This window comes from Leucoraja erinacea, chromosome 10 (assembly GCF_028641065.1).
Source record: "Leucoraja erinacea ecotype New England chromosome 10, Leri_hhj_1, whole genome shotgun sequence".
NCBI classification, from domain to species: domain Eukaryota; kingdom Metazoa; phylum Chordata; class Chondrichthyes; order Rajiformes; family Rajidae; genus Leucoraja; species Leucoraja erinaceus.
The window spans coordinates 8,025,554-8,041,599 of record NC_073386.1 but is presented as its reverse complement, the minus strand read 5'-3'; the positions used below and the strand labels follow the sequence as shown (position 1 = coordinate 8,041,599).

The 16,046-nt window shown below is 41.8% G+C and overlaps 1 long non-coding RNA gene across 1 annotated transcript; it reads right to left on the bottom strand.

Annotated features, from left to right (window-relative positions):
* Nucleotides 1-12,360: 12,360 nt before the first annotated feature.
* Nucleotides 12,361-15,041, bottom strand: LOC129700742 (uncharacterized). The gene is made up of 2 exons (XR_008724093.1): nucleotides 14,823-15,041; nucleotides 12,361-13,712 (listed from the first exon to the last, which is right to left on the bottom strand). It is a non-coding gene; the product is annotated as an uncharacterized LOC129700742 (long non-coding RNA).
* Nucleotides 15,042-16,046: the final 1,005 nt, after the last annotated feature.

Below are 16,046 nucleotides of genomic sequence, written 5' to 3'. Positions count from 1 at the left end.
GGCTGCTGTTCATTGATTTCAGCTCTGCCTAACACTGTCATCCCCGCTAGCTTGATCACCAAACTCAGCGGACTTGGCATCTCCACCTCCCTCTGCAATTGGACACTGGTATCCTCACCAACCACAGTCTGTTAGGGTCAACAACCTCACCTCCTCCACTATAACACTGTGTGCTCAGCCCTTTCCTCTACTCCCTCTTCACCCATGACTGCATCCCAAAGAATGGCTCCAACGCCATCATTAAATTTGCCGACGACAACACGGTGGTAGGACTGATCAGTGACAACGACGAGTCAGCCTACAGGGAGGAGGTCCAGCACCTGACAACCTGGTGGGCCAACAATAACCTCGTCCTCAACTCCAAGAAGACGAAGGAAATTATTGTTGACTTCAGGAAGAACAGAGGGGGCAGACATACCCCCATCCATATAAACGGGACTGAGGTGGAGCGCATCTCCAACTGCAAATTCCTCAGGGTACACATCTCGGAGGATCTGGCCTGGTCCCTCAACACCTCCAAACTGATCAAAAAGGCGCAGCAGCGCCTTTACTTCCTGAGGAGGCTCAAGAAAGCTCACCTGTCCCCCCAGATCCTGACCAACTTTTACCGCTGTACCATCGAAAGCATCCTGACCACCTGCTTCACGGTATGGTACAGCAGTTGCACCATAGCGGACAGGAAGGCATTACAACGGGTGGTGAAAACCGCTCAGTACATCATCGGTGCCCCGCTCCCTGCCATGGCTGCCCTCCACCGAAAACGGTGTCTGAGACGGGCCGGGAAGATCATCAAAGACCCCTCCCACCCTAACCATGGACTGTTTGTTCTCCTCCCATCAGGGAGGCGGTACAGGAGCCTCAGGTCTCGTACTAGTAGGATGAGGAACAGCTTCTACAACAACACTATCACATTGCTGAACTCGGAGTCCCGCCGATAGATTTCTCCAGTCTCTCCGTCCACATTGTTTGCTTATTCTGTATTTTTTATTTCTATATTGCACTATTACTGACGCTAAACTGCATTTCGTTGTACCCATACTTGTATCTGTGCAATGACAATAAAGTTGAATTGAATTGAATTGAATTGAATCAGAAAGAAGTGGGGATGGGATGATCTGACTTTTGGTGGGGTCACGTTGAAGGTATCAGAAATGTCGGAGAATGATGTGTTAGGTGCAGAGGCTGGTGGGGTGAAATGTCAGGACGAGAGGAACTTTCGGGGGTGAGGGGGGGTAACAAGACTAGAACTACAGGACTCAGAGGAGGTGCGGGTGAGGGAGCCATCTATGACAGCAGGGGGGATGACTTCCTCATCCACAGAACACAATCTATTCGAATTGGAGGAACCACTTCATCCTCAGTGACAATTAGTAGGGGAGCACCTCAAGGCTGCGTGTTCAGCCCCCTGCTTTCCTCTCTCTATACCCATGACTGCGTAGCCGGACATAATGCGAACTGCATCATCAAGTTCGCTGACGACACCACTGTGGTTGGACGAATCACAGATGGGGACGAGTCAGGGTATAGAAGTGAGATCGACCGACTGACCAAATGGTGCCAGCACAACAACCTGGCTCTCAACATCAGTAAGACCAAGGAACTGATTGTGGACTTTGGTAGAGGAAGGAAGAGGACCCACAATCCTGTTTATATCAACGGGACATATCAATTGTCCCTTTTCAACGGAATGGTGGAAAGGGTCAATAACTTCAAATTCCTGGGCGTGCATATCTCCGAAGATCTTTCCTGGACCCAGCACACTGATGCAATTGTAAAGAAGGCAAATCTGTGACTCTACTTCCTGAGAAGATTTCGGAGATTCGGCATGTCGAGGTTGATTCTCCTAAACTTCTACAGGTGCACGGTAGAGAGCATTCTGACTGGCTGCATCGTGGCCTGGTTCGGCAACGTGAACGTTCAGGCACAGAAAATACTTCAATAAGTTGTGACCACTGCCCAGTCCATCACCGGCTTTGACCTCCCCACCGTCGAAGGGATCTATCGTAGTCGCTGCCTCAAAAAGGTAGCCAAAATCATCAAGGACCCAAACCATCCTGGCCACACACTCATCTCACCATTGCCATCAGGAAGAAGGTAAAGGAGCCTGAAAACTGTAATGTCCAGGTTGAGGAACAGCTTCTTCCCCACAGCCATCAGGCTATTAAACACAACAAATAAGTTCTGAACTGCAAAATACTTTATTATTATTTGTTATTTGCACTTTTTTTTTAACTTATTGAACTTTTACTTTTTTCCCCGTTATGCACTATGTTTACATATTCACATATTCTGATGTGCTGCAGCAAGTAAGAATATCATTGTCCTGTCCGGGACATATGGCAATAAAACACTCTTGACTCTCTCTTCATGTTGACTAAAGAAAGAGGATGTCGTAGAATATCCCAAAATCTGCCAATCAAAATCCACCCCCAGCTGTATCCACCCATCACTTGCCAAGCTTTGTCCCACCCCCACCTCTCATATGTTACCCCCCACTGCAGTCAGTGTGAAGAAGGGTCCCGACCTGAAGCGTCACATTTCCATGTCCTGTCATGCTGCCTGCCCTATTGAGTTATTTCAGCACCATGTGTCGTTTTTGTTAAATCCAGCATCTGCAGTTCCTTGTCCCTCCCTAATCTCCAAGTCTTTCTTGTGGGGAAGGAAAAAGATGGCTTGAAGAAGGGTTTGATTGCAGTCATTCACTCCAGGCTTGGTGCCTAACCCCACTGTTGAAATCACTCCAGGCATTTTGTGTTTCAAGTCTTTCTCTGCAGCTATCACTATTTTCTGCCTTATATAATGTTTAAGAGCTATTTCATGCCTGCTTTTTTTGTCCTCCTGATTCCCTTTTTAACTATGCTCTTCAATTGCCTAAATTCCTCCAGGTGTATTATTCCAATATTTACATGGAAGAAGATATTAATAAGCAAAGAATGTGCAAATTATTGGCAAATTAATATCAGCATAAGATTAGCATGGCTAACTATACTGATAATTAGCCAAATACTTAAGGGGGGGAGGGGGGGTAGGAAATGGAAGGTATATTTAATAGAGGGGTGTTTGGATGCATAGTCGTGCCTGTGAGCTGAATAACCTATTTCTGCCCTGAAAAGTAATAACTCACTGAAGGGCCTGTCCCACTTGGGCGTTATTTGCGCTTCACGCAGGTGGCGTGCAAAGATTTTGTGAATCCCAAAATCCTGGGGCGCTGCGCGCGTCACTGCCTACGTCACCACGCACACGTCGTGCGGCGTGACGCGTAAATGACGCGCACATGACGCCCAAGTGGGACAGGACCTTTAAGCCACAATTTTGTTTTTGTGGCTGTGCTGGCTTACTGCTGGTACAGAATAATTACCATCTCTGCTGGATCTAAATTCCCATTACAGCAAGAGGCCTACTATCAACACTACCAATTAAAAATAAGTTACAACTCAGTCCTGGCCGAGTGAAAAATGTCAAAGGAATTTCCTTCTTCCAAATTTGTCCGTCAAACATAAAATAGGAGTTAGGGTTCAATGAAAACATAACTCCAGCTGTTTCCACAACTAAAACATAATTTTCTAAAAAAATAAAATAAACTTCCTGGTTGTTATCCTCATGGGCAATCAAAACATCACCACTCTCTGCAAGTCCTCGACAGGCAAAATGATGTAGAATGGCGCAAAAACAAGGTTGGGGAACAACAGAAATGGAAATATCTGGAATCGCAAACCCGTCAACATTGGGGGAGAAAAAAACTACACTCATGTTTTGATTGCAGTCTTCAGTCAGGCTTTGGTGTTAAAAAGTTAACTCATCCCACTGTTTAAAATGCTCCAGGCCATGGTGTTTCACGTTTGCAGCTGTTGTGGATCACTATTTTCTCTGATATTATATAATGTTTTAAGTGGTGACTGAAGTTTGAAGCTGCATAGGACATTTATTGAAGGACTGCAATGCAAGGGCGGCACGGTAGCGCAGCGGTAGAGTTGCTGCCTTATGCCGCTGTCCCACTTAGGAAACCTGAACGGAAACCTCTGGAGACTTTGCGCCCCACCCAAGGTTTCCGTGCGGTTCCCGGTGGTTGCAGGTGGTTGCCGGAGGTTGCAGGTAGTGGAAGCAGGTAGGGAGACTGATAAAAACCTCCGGGAACCTACGGGAACCACGCGGAAACCTTGGGTGGGGTGCAAAGTCTCCAAAGGTTTCCGTTCAGGTTTCCGTTCAGGTGTCCTAAGTGGGAAAGGGGCATTACAGTGCCAGAGACCCCGGTTAGATCCAAACTACGGATGTTTACTGTACAGAATTTGTATATTTTCCCCGTGACCTCGTGGGTTTTCTCTGGGTGCTCTGGTTTCCTCCCACCCTCCAAAGATGTACAGGTTCGTAGGTTAATTGGCTTTGGTAAAAAAAAAATGTCCCTAGAGTGTAGCATAATGTTAGTGTACGGGGATTGCTGGTCGGTGCGGATTCGGTTCGCCAAAAGGCCTGTTTCCGCACTGCATCTCTAAATTAAAGTAAACTAAACTTCAAAAGAAAATTGCTTTGGAAGGATAACAGTTAAGATATATTATAGATTATATTCTTCTTGTAGAGCAATTTTTCCAAAATCTAATTGACCAAAGAGATTGAGTTTAGTTGAGTTTAGAGATACAGCATGGAATCAGGCCCTTAGGCCCACCGACTCCATGCTGACCACTGATCTCCCGCTCACACTGGTTCAAAGTTATCTCAATTTCTCATCATTTCCCCACACAACATGGGCAATTTACAATTAATCTACAAACTCGCACAACTTTGGGATGTGAGAGAACACCCCTGCGGTCACAGGGAGAATGTGCAAACTGTGCAGGCAGCAGGCAGAATTATATTGCAAAACACAAAGTGCTGAAGGAACTCAGCAGGTAAGACAGCATCTGTAGAGGGAATAGACAAGCAACGTTTCTTTATGCCTCACTATTGATAGTGAACTTCCATTTAAGCTCTCATAAGATCATAAGAGATAGGAGCAGTATTAGGCCATTTGTCCCATCAAGCCTACAACACCATTCAATCATGGGTGATCTATCTCTCCCTCCTAACCCCATTTTCCTGCCTTCTCCCCATAACCTCTGACACCCGTACTAATCAAGAATCTATCTATCTCTGTCTTAAATATATCCACTGACAGCCACCACAGCCTTCAGTGGCAATGAATTCTAGATTCACCACCATCTGACTAAATGAATTCCTCCTCATCTCCTTCCCAAAACAACCTTTAATTCTGAGCCTTTGACCTCTAGTCCTAGAATCATTTCCTCATTCTTCGAAACTCCAGATAATACAGACCCAGTGTCGTCAAACGCTCCTTGGTGGTATTTAATTATTTCCTGCAGAGGAGTGAAATTATCCATTGATGACTGGAATCGAAACTCAGCTGTAGAATTTAGAAGACACGGTTCAAATTCAGGCTCTGGGCTCGATGCCAGAATAGTTTTCTGCGCTTAATTTATATGTGTGTTGAGTTCAAGTATATGTTTAATAATAATAATAAAAACCTGTAAATAGTTAAACATACTTTACTTTTATTTACCTCTGTTAATTATTTTATAGCCTGTAGGTCTGCCTATCATTAATAGCAAATTTTCATTTATTTTTAAAATGTTATCAAACAAAATAAAAACAAATAGAATAATAGAATATTTTTTAAGAAGGAACTGCAGATGCCGGAAAATCGAAGGTAGACAAAAGTGCTGGAGAAACTCAGAGGGTGCAGCAGCATCTAAGGAGCGAAGGAAATAGGCAACGTTTCGGGCCGAAACCCTTCTTCAGACTAATAATAGAATAGATGTGTTGCATTACTGGTTGTTTCTATTCCTGATATTTCTTTATGTCCTTCTCTGGCTTGCTTTTTTCAACCAATAATATTTATCTCTTGCTGATCATTTTGTGTTTCAGAGCCTTTTTCTACAGTGGACTTTTCTAAACCCATGAATACCTTCAGTGAATGTGCTCTCTCCACACTTACATTAACTTGGTGAATGAGGAAACAACAATACAATTGTTTTTATGTGTTTAACGCCATTGCTCTCAAGTTTTTTTTGTCGTTTCACCTTTTTCTATTATGGGTGGTTTACAGAATAGGACAGAATAATGAAAGGCTTTGATAGAGTGGATGTGGAGAGGATGTTTCCACTAGTGGGAGAGTCTAGGACTAGAGGTCATAGCCTCAGAATTAAAGGATGTTCTTTTAGGAAGGAGATGAGAAGGGATTTATTTTGTCAGAAGGTGATGAATCTGTGGAATTCTTTGCCACAGAAGGCTGTGGAGGCAAAGTCAGTGGATATATTTAAGGCAGAGGTAGATGGCACGATTCTTGATTAGTACAGGTGTCAGAGGTTACAGGGAGAAGGCAGGAGAATGGGGATAGGGGAAAGAAAGATCAACCTTGGTTGAATGGCGGAGTAGACAGGTCGAATGGTGTAATTCTATTCCTATCACTTCTGATCTTATGACATTGCCATTTAGAACGGAGACGAGGAAACACTTTTTCACTCAGAGAGTGGTGATTCTGTGGAATTCTCTGCCTCAGTTGGAGACAGGTTCTCTGGATGCTTTCAAGAGAGAGCTAGATAGGGCTCTTTAAATCGCGGAGTCAGGGGATATGGAGAGAAGGCAGGAACAGGGTACTGCTTGGGGATGATCAGCCATGATCACATTGAATGGCGGTGCTGGCTCAAAGGGCCGAATGGCCTACTCCTGCACCTATTGTCTATTGTCTTATTGTGACAGCCACTTTAGGTTTATGTAGTTCTTCCCATCACCAGTGAATTAATTATGTCATTTAATGAAAATCACAGATGAGGCTTCACATGATTTTTAACAACACCACAACATTGTAAGTAATGGATAAATATCAAAGTGAATAAAAGTAATTAAAAAGAAAGAGTGGGCAGAGTATGTGTTGTTTTAACATTGATAATGTCTGCTGTTTCAGCGCCTCTGGCATTTGCCAGAATGGCCAGATGACCTTGTATGGATGCAGTTCTTGCATTTTCCTCTCTCCTCAGGAATGGCTAGCTCTCACCAGCTATTTTCTAAAAATATGTAAACAAGATTCTTACATTGGAATGAACCAGTTACTGTACCTAAAAACATAAGCCCCTGATTAGAAGATGAATCTGTTCTGCCTTTTACCACGGGAGAATAGAGTATTTTCTTTCTTGAACATGGGTTTTTTCTTTTCTTTTTTGTATGGCTTTGTAAATATTTGATTGGTGTTTAAATGTAAATAATTTGGTGTGCATATAGTGGCTGGTGTACATATGGTGTACATATAGCTGCTAAATTTGTATAAGATAATTACAAGCAGTTGAATAAGGGATGGGAATTAATAAGCTTTGGCTTCTTCCTGCTCCTTTTCGGGCACATATGATTTCATTTATTTATAGATATTGTTTATGACACTTTATAAATATTTTTGTTTTTGTTTTTTGTATGCTGTTTCACACTTGCTTTTTATTATTTTATTCTGTTCGAAATAAATAATAAAATAATAAAATAAATAAAGATACATTATCGGGATTTACTTTTATTTACTAGTAATTGAAAGATTTCTAACATCTGATTTAGACCTTGCCAATGAAAAATTAAAAAAAAAACTATAGGTTCTGCAATTTGAAACAGAAGTAGAAAAGGCGTGAAACATTCAGCGGGTCAGGCAGCATCTGTCAAAGAAGAAGAAACTAAACTGATGAAGCAGTTATTGTTTGCCAGAACTGATAAAGGGTGATGAACTACAAACATTAAGTGTTTCTCTTTCCGCAGGCTCTAATACTATGAAATGAATCATTTCATGCTTTATTGTGTTTTGGTATAAAGAAAAATCCTGACTGATTATGTTCGGAAAGTTCTTGTTCTATTTTAAAAGTTATTGTTAAAATTCTTTACGAGCACAGTACTTGACAAGCCAGTTGAAACATTAGTGAAGAAATGCTCGGATTGGCAAGTGAATAGCATCTCGATTCAACAATTTGAAGGATTAAATGAAGGCGAACAAAGTTGTCCATCAATTTAGCAATTAAATGTTTTCCTGTACTTGTTCAAATTGGCTTGAGGTTTGCATCAAGCAGAGGTGAGGGTGAGACGAGGAAGTAAACAAAAACCTAATGAGACTTTAAACTGAGGCCCCATTTTCTTTCTCGAGTGGATATAATAGCCCAGTGTAACACATTGGTTTGCATTCGGTTTTCTGGATCTCTCTCACATCTCAGAGGCTAGCTATTACGTTGGCTGCTTTAAAATGGCCCTTGTGTAAGTGAGGCACTGGAGGGTTGGGGAGAGGGGTGGGAGAGGTGATGAGCATGTGAGAAAGAATACGTTGCAGGGAAATAGAGAGAGAATACAATTAAAGGGGCAGGCACAAGAACAGACAGAGTTCCTTAAGCTAAATGGCTTTCTTCCATGTCATTCAAGATGTGAATTATTTCAAAGGAGGGGAGGGGACTTTTTCCAAGTTCGCAATCAGTTTTTATTCCACACAGTTCTTTACTGACAACTGATTATTTTGGCACCATTTGTATTTGTTGTAACCTTTGTATATGTGACTTGGCTGCTCTGGTTCCCTTATTACTATACTTCACTGTTCTGAAACAACATGAAGGGTACTTTGCGAAAGTAAGTTTGTTTTTCTTTTAAGCATCCTTTGGCATTAAGACACATTGACAGAAGAGTTTGGAGATGCAATTGAAGTGAAATAAGCTTGTTTTAAAATACATTTCTTCAGTCCCAGGATGTGGATATTGCAGTCAATACCAGCATTTATTATTCCTGAACTGAGGATGGTCGCTGAGACTAGAACTTTTCATTTGATTCCTAAAATTAAATGAAAAATTAAATAAACTTAAAAATTAGTTAAAAGTATAATGTTCTGAAACAGAAGAAAGCTGGTTAAATAAAAGGGCTAAAGACTCCTGGGGTTCTGTGCATAGAAGGAAGGGTAGCCACAGAGCGGGCTCCTGCTCGTCCCTCCAAAGACTGGAGAACTGGAGAGGAGGAAGGAGGGAGCTGGTTGCGGGAGGTGCCCGGGCACAAAGGCTGAAGATGGCCAGGTATGAGGGAAGGGATGATGGTTCGCTGGACCATCTAGATGGAGGTGACGGCTGGAGGCCCTTCAGCAGCCTGAGGCTCGCCTGGATTGGGCGTTAGTCCCGATGACTGAGTGCACGGACCAGAATCGACTTAAAAAATGGTGCAAAAATCTGGCGACCCTTGCACTCGGTCTCAGTGGACTGTTTCTATGCACTTTGTACTAATCAGAGATTGTGCTTTGGTGTGGCAATACTTTACTGAACTGTATGCAAAAAAATAATTTCTCTGTACATGTGATAATAAAGAACCATTGAAATTCATTCACTACTCAATCATGTTCCCACTCAGCTCTGGTTCATGAGCAAACTTGGAAATGTTACATTTGGTCTTATCTGCCAAATTGTTGATTTAAGATTGTGAAAAGTTGGAGCCAAAGCACTGATCCCTGTGGTACCCCTCTGATCACAGCCCACCACATCGAGAATGACATATTTATTTGTTTTCCATCTGCTAATCAACTCTCACTCCAAGCTAATATATTACTCCCTATCTTTTGTGGGCTTATATGTTCAGCAACCTCTCATCTGGGACCTATTTGAAAATCTTCCAATTTGATTAAGTAAACATAATTTTACTTTCATAAATCCATACTGATATTTAGCACAATCCTTTTTACTATTTTTAAGTATCCTGATATTATATATTTTTTAAACAATTCTAATGTTTTCCCAACTACCAATGTCAGACAAACTGGTCAGTGTTTCTCTATTTTCTTTTCCCCGAGTCTCTTAAATAGTGTGGTCAATAATGAGGTTGCTTTCAAACTACAGAAACCCTTCCAGAATTTACGAGATGGTAACCAGAGCATCTATTATCTACACAGACATCACTTATTTTATGATTCTGGGATGCACATCATTAGGACTTTGAGATTTATCAGCTTTTGGGTTCAGTAACTTCTCCAGCACTATATTTTTTACAAATACTTTCCCTCCTTTCCTGATTGCACTGAACTTTCCACGACATAATTTTTTTTGGAAGGAATCATTTCATATTCCCCATTTTAAATTTTCCTGCTCATTTGTACAAGACCCATATTTGCCATTTCTAATTGTTTCCTTATTACATAATTAAATAAACTCCTGCAGTTTGTTTGCTCTTGGCTTCCTCTCATCTTTTTTTTTTCTATTCTTTATTGCCCATTTTCTGTTGAATTATAAAATGTTCCTGATCCTGGGGTGTATTACTTTTACTGACAATTTTCTAGGCCTTTTTCTTAGATTGAATCCTATATTTACATTTTCCTCAAATTCAAAATAAAAGCAAATAATGCTGGAAGCACTCAACAGCAAAGATCGTAGAGGGACAAGATAGACCACTCCTTCGAAATTCAATGGGCTGACGTGTAGTACGCAACGGAACGTCACGGCCGCCATTTGTTACAGCGACACTCGACTTCCGGTATTCCACCCGCTGTGATTCAAAGCAAAGATTATAGAGCTCCGCTATAATCTTTGATCCAAAGCAAAGATCCTCAAGTATCTTGTAGCGGGAACAGACCCCTCCTTTGTGTAGTTTCCCTTGCATTGTATTGCTTTAACACACACTGCAAAAAATTAAATTTAACGTATATATATTTAATATATTTATATGAATGTGTGTCTGTGTGTGAGAGGCAAGTTAGAGATAATAGTTTATTCTCATGTATCAGAAGCAACTTTGATTTAAATCATCACTATTAATGTATTTGTCTTGTAAGATGATATACATAAACCATAAAGGCAATTATATATATAATTATATAGTAATAATAAATATATGCATATATATATATTTATACACACACATATATACACACACATACACAAATGCACATACATATTGATACATTTATATGCATACATATATACACATATATAAACATATATATATATACACATGCGTATATACACACATATACATGCATATATACACATACATGCATATATACACATACATATATATTTATATATATTATCATTTTCCAACGATCAATAGATTTACGATCAGCTCCTGTGGATTGGAGGATAGCTAATGCTATCCCACTTTTCAAGAAAGGAGCGTGAGAGAAAACGGAAAATTACAGACCAGTTAGCCCGACTTTGGTGGTGTGAAAGATGCTGGAGTCAATTATTAAAGATGCAATAATGGGGCATTTGGATAGCAGTAAAAGGATCTGTCCAAGTCAACATGGATTTATGAAAGGAAAATCATGTTTGACTAATCTTCTGGATTTTTTTGCCACAAGGCTTGGTGTTGGGGCTGCAACTGTTTACCATATATATTAATGATTTTGAAAAGGGAATTAGGAGCAAAACTAATGCATACATACCTACATATGTACCCATGCGCTGCTGTGACCCGAGCCCCGGAGATTCGGAGGCTCCAACCGCAGGCCTGGCAGACAGTAATATCGGAGCCTGCGGGTCCCTGCTGGGAGACCGCTTTTCGGGGCTTCCGCAACGGCAAATTATTCCGCCCGAGTAGCGGGGGTCGAGGATGACCTGGAGCGGGGCCTTACATCATCGCCCGGCGTGGCTTAAATGGCTGCGGCACTTTTCTAGCGCACGCCGGGGGCTCCAACAACCTCTATGAGGTTCAAGTGACAAATAAATTGTATTGTGTATATTTAAATTAATCTGGCAAGTTGGTCAAATAACATGGGCACCTTCTTGCTTTTTTTGCGACATGGATTTTTTAAATGTGAATGTCTCATATCAACACATTTGTGGGTCAACAGTATTTTGTATCAACCCCCACAATTTCAAATAATTCTCAATTGAACTTCTTAAACAGGAAAACAATTTTTATTTACATCATTTTGTGTGGCTGTCAAGGTAGCTGTGTAGACTGTAATTATGAGACTGCCGGGCAGTATCACTGTGAATGGTGGTGGCTGTGTGTTTTAATGCAAGTGTGAAAAGGAGAGTAAATTTAAAGAGACAATGTGAGAACCATCAGGGTTTCATCCAGGAACCAATTTAAAGGCAAGTTTCCATCAATTACAGTATTTTAATTGAAAATCTTACTCTTAATATTCTTCCTAATTAGGCTTTTTGTGTTCCCTCTTGAACCTTGTGTCTCCCAGAGCCTCTGGGGAGGTTCTGGAGATACAATAACCCAATTTTGAGGCAAATAACCATCTTTAAAACTGCCTTTAATTCTACATTCTCCGAGGATGCTGGATGCCGCGACAATCTCTTGCAACATGTACAGAAAGGCAGTCAGCTGCAAAAAGATCAAAGAGAGGAAAGAGTATGGAAGGGAAAAGACTTTTCAGAATCATAATCAGATTTTATTTTCCAAGTATGTTTTGCAATATACGAGGAATTTCATTGGCCAGGTCAGTCATACAATTAAAAGCAACAGCACTCAAAAACACATTTTAATACGGACATTCACCAAAGTGACTCCTACACATTCCTCACTGTGATGGAAGGCGAAATAAAGTTCAAGTCCCTTCCTTTTGTTCTTCCTCGGTCGGGGGCCTCAAGCCCCCCGTTCAAACTCCGTTCAATGGTGAACTCCTCTTGGTCTCCAGGCCTATAGTGCTGCACAAATCACTGCACCACATGCATCTATTTATTCATTTTTCACATGGTTCATATGCAGCTGGATATTAACTTGCTGACATGGAAAGAGATGCAGTGAGCATTCAATAGTTCAGACTTCTGTGCGAATTAAGGGACTGCTTGATGGGCTGAGGGTAATCGAGATTGGCTGATTGTCATTCTTTTGCAAGAACTGATGGAAGTTCTTATGGAAAAGCTGATGAATTGACTACGGGATGAGCTGGTGGGCTCGAGGATTGCTGGATGAGTGTTTTAGAAATATAGAAAATAGGTGCAGGAGGAGGCCATTTGGCACTTCGACCCAACACCGCCATTCATTGTGATCATGGCTGATCAGCCCCAATCGATAACCCATGCCTGCCTTCTCCCCATACCCCTTGATTCCACTAGCCCCTAGAGGTCTATCTAACTCTCTCTTAAATCCACCCAGTGATTTGGCCTCCACTGCCCTCTGTGGCAGGGAATTCCACAAATTCACAACTCTCTGGGTGAAAAAGTTTTTTCTCACCTCAGTCTTAAATGGCCTCCCCCTTGTTCTAAGACTGTGGCCCCTGGTTCTGGACTCGCCCAACATTGGGAACATTTTTCCTGTATCTAGCTTGTTCAGTCCTTTTATTCATTTAGATGTTTCTATAAGATCCCCTTGCATCTAACAAGAGGGTTTTATTGTCATGTAGAACAATTTTCCTGCATCTAGCTTGTCCCAGATAGAACAATTAAATTCTTACTTTCAGCAGCACAACAGAATCTGTAAACATAGTACACTGTAAACAATATGATAAGATCCCCCCTCATCCTTCTAAACTCCAGTGAATACAAGCCTAGTCTTTTAAATCTTTCCTCATGACAGTTCTGTTAGGTTATTTGATGGTTAGGACAGGTTTAGAGGGGTATGGGCCAAATGCAGGCATGTATCGCCATTTGCATTAGTTTTGTGCAGTTAACAAATCACAATTTCACACAATGTACATAAGACGGCAGTTATTTGACAAATACTCTGCAGTTCGGTGCAGGAGATCTTGTCGATGAGTATTCTGGACCCACTGTTGACATCTGAAATTACAGGAGATATCATTTAGGATTAACTAATAAGAAGAAAGATGATCATAACTACATGCCTGAACAATGGATGATATATCACTTAAATGCAATTGTTTTCAGTTGTGTGGAGATCTGTATGTTGAAGATGTATTTTGCCTCTAATATGTCAATTTACCTTAAATGTAGAAGAGCTTATTAAAATCTTCTTACAAAGACCATTAAGTATTTTCTTTCTATCCTCTTTTGGACCCAAGGCATAGCAGAGCTGCCAACTCTCACGAAGAGGTAAGGGAGGGAGAGAGGGAAGGGAGGCAGATCGAGAGAAGAGAGGGAGAGAGAGAGATCGAGAGAAAAGAGGGGAGAGAGAGATCGAAAGAGAGGGGAGACAGAAGAGAGGGAGAAGGGGGAGAGGGAGATGGGGAGAGGGAGAGGGAGGGGGGAGGGGGAGAGGGGGAGGGGGATAGGGAGAGGGGGGGGGCGGGGAGAGGGAGAGAGGGGGAAAAGGGGGGGAGGGGAGAAGGGGGGAGAGGGAGAAGGGGGGAGAGGGAGAAGGGGGACAGGGAGATGGGGGACAGGGAGAAGGGGGAGAGGGAGTGGAACGATAGCACATTATAACGCGCAGCCGTCCCATTCCGACCAAAGATTATAGAGCAGAGCTGCTCTCGTATCTTTGATTGCGGCCGCCGCCGCCTAACCCCCCGACCCACCATTGCACCCAAAGATGATAGAGCAGAGTTGTATAATATTTGAATGGGCGGGCTTGTGATCACGGCGGGCTTGTGATCTTTGCTTGTGATGTCTCGGCAATTCGAGGGATATAATAGGTAACAGCCGCCGCATTCTCGGACACGAATCTGAGCTCGAAAAATCCCGTGGCCACTGGGCCTAATGTGTCCGCGGGCCATATTTTGGAAATAAATCCCTTACAAGAACAAAACCTAAAATGTACAGAAGTGTTAAAACTGTCTTTATTATTATGGTAAGTAAAGATCTATTAAACATAAGTCTAATAACTTTATAATGTACCGACAAACCCATTTCCCAATGGCTGTTGATGGGAGAACAGAAAATAACATTTTCACGACAGAATATCGACTGAAAATTATAATAATATATTCTTACCTTTCTTTTTTATTGGGGAACCTAAAGAATGACAGCTCTGGTCGTTTAGATTTAAGATTAGAACAGTTGATAGCGGAGCAGTGAGATGTAGATTTAGCTGAGGACGCCATTACAGCCCAATAAATGCTTAACAATATGGCGTCGACGGTCACACACGTCATACTACGCGTTTTTCGAGGAGTGGTCTATCTTGTCCCTCTACGATCTTTGCTCAACAGGTCAGGTAGCATCTGCGGAAAACAAAATAGATTCATGTTTCAGCTGGCAGACTCTTCATTAGTTTCTATAATTTTGTGTTTTTATTTGCTTGTCATTCTTTGTTCTGACGTGCTGCATAAGAATAGCATGAGGATAGTCCCATCAGTGAGTCGAAGGAGTAAGGGGGTGAGGGAAGATGGTTTCAGGTCAAAGATCCTTCGTCAGAACGAGGAAAAAAGAAAACAAGTTAGCTTTAAGTTGCAGGAAGTGTGGGGAGGAATGAAAACGACAAAGGGAATATCTCTTGTTAATACTAGGCAGAGTTGCATGAGTTATTGATCCAACCTTTGTTAATGAATGGTTAATGTTAACTGGTAATTAAGACAATTAGAAAGAAATCAAGCAAAGAAACATGTAAAAGCTGCGAGGTAGCATATGACTACAGAAAAATAAGCAGATCAGGCATTGTTGAAGGTGAGAGAACAGCAGAATTAACGTTGCAAATTTAACCTTCAGTAGACCTGGATAGTTCTGACACCTCAAAAAATGAGAATCACTCAGAACTGTTGAATTCTGTCTCTTTTTCCATAGATGTTGCCTGATAGTATCTGCAGTTTTTTGATTTTCATTTTCCTTTAATCCATACTTGGACCACTTTTTAAATATGTTTTTGTGCCAGATCGCTGTCAGCTGGTCCAATATTTTTAACCACTGCCATGATGTCAGGGAAAATCTATAGTGGGAGCAAGGCAATCATGGGCTCTGGGTACTGGGAGAAATTAGTTAGTTTAGTTTATACTGGGCTCACCCCAGCTCCCCAGACTCAGCCGTCCAGCCTGAAGGTTTCTCCATCCATCATATGGACTGTACGCAGGGATCTGGGAAAGGGAAAGGTGGGGGCTTCTGCCTCATGGTCAACTCTTCGTGGTGCTCAGACATGGCAGTTCTGTGTAACTCCTGCTATCCGCACCTGGAACATCATGCGGTGAAGTGCCGCCCCTTCTACCTCCCGAGGGAATTCACCTC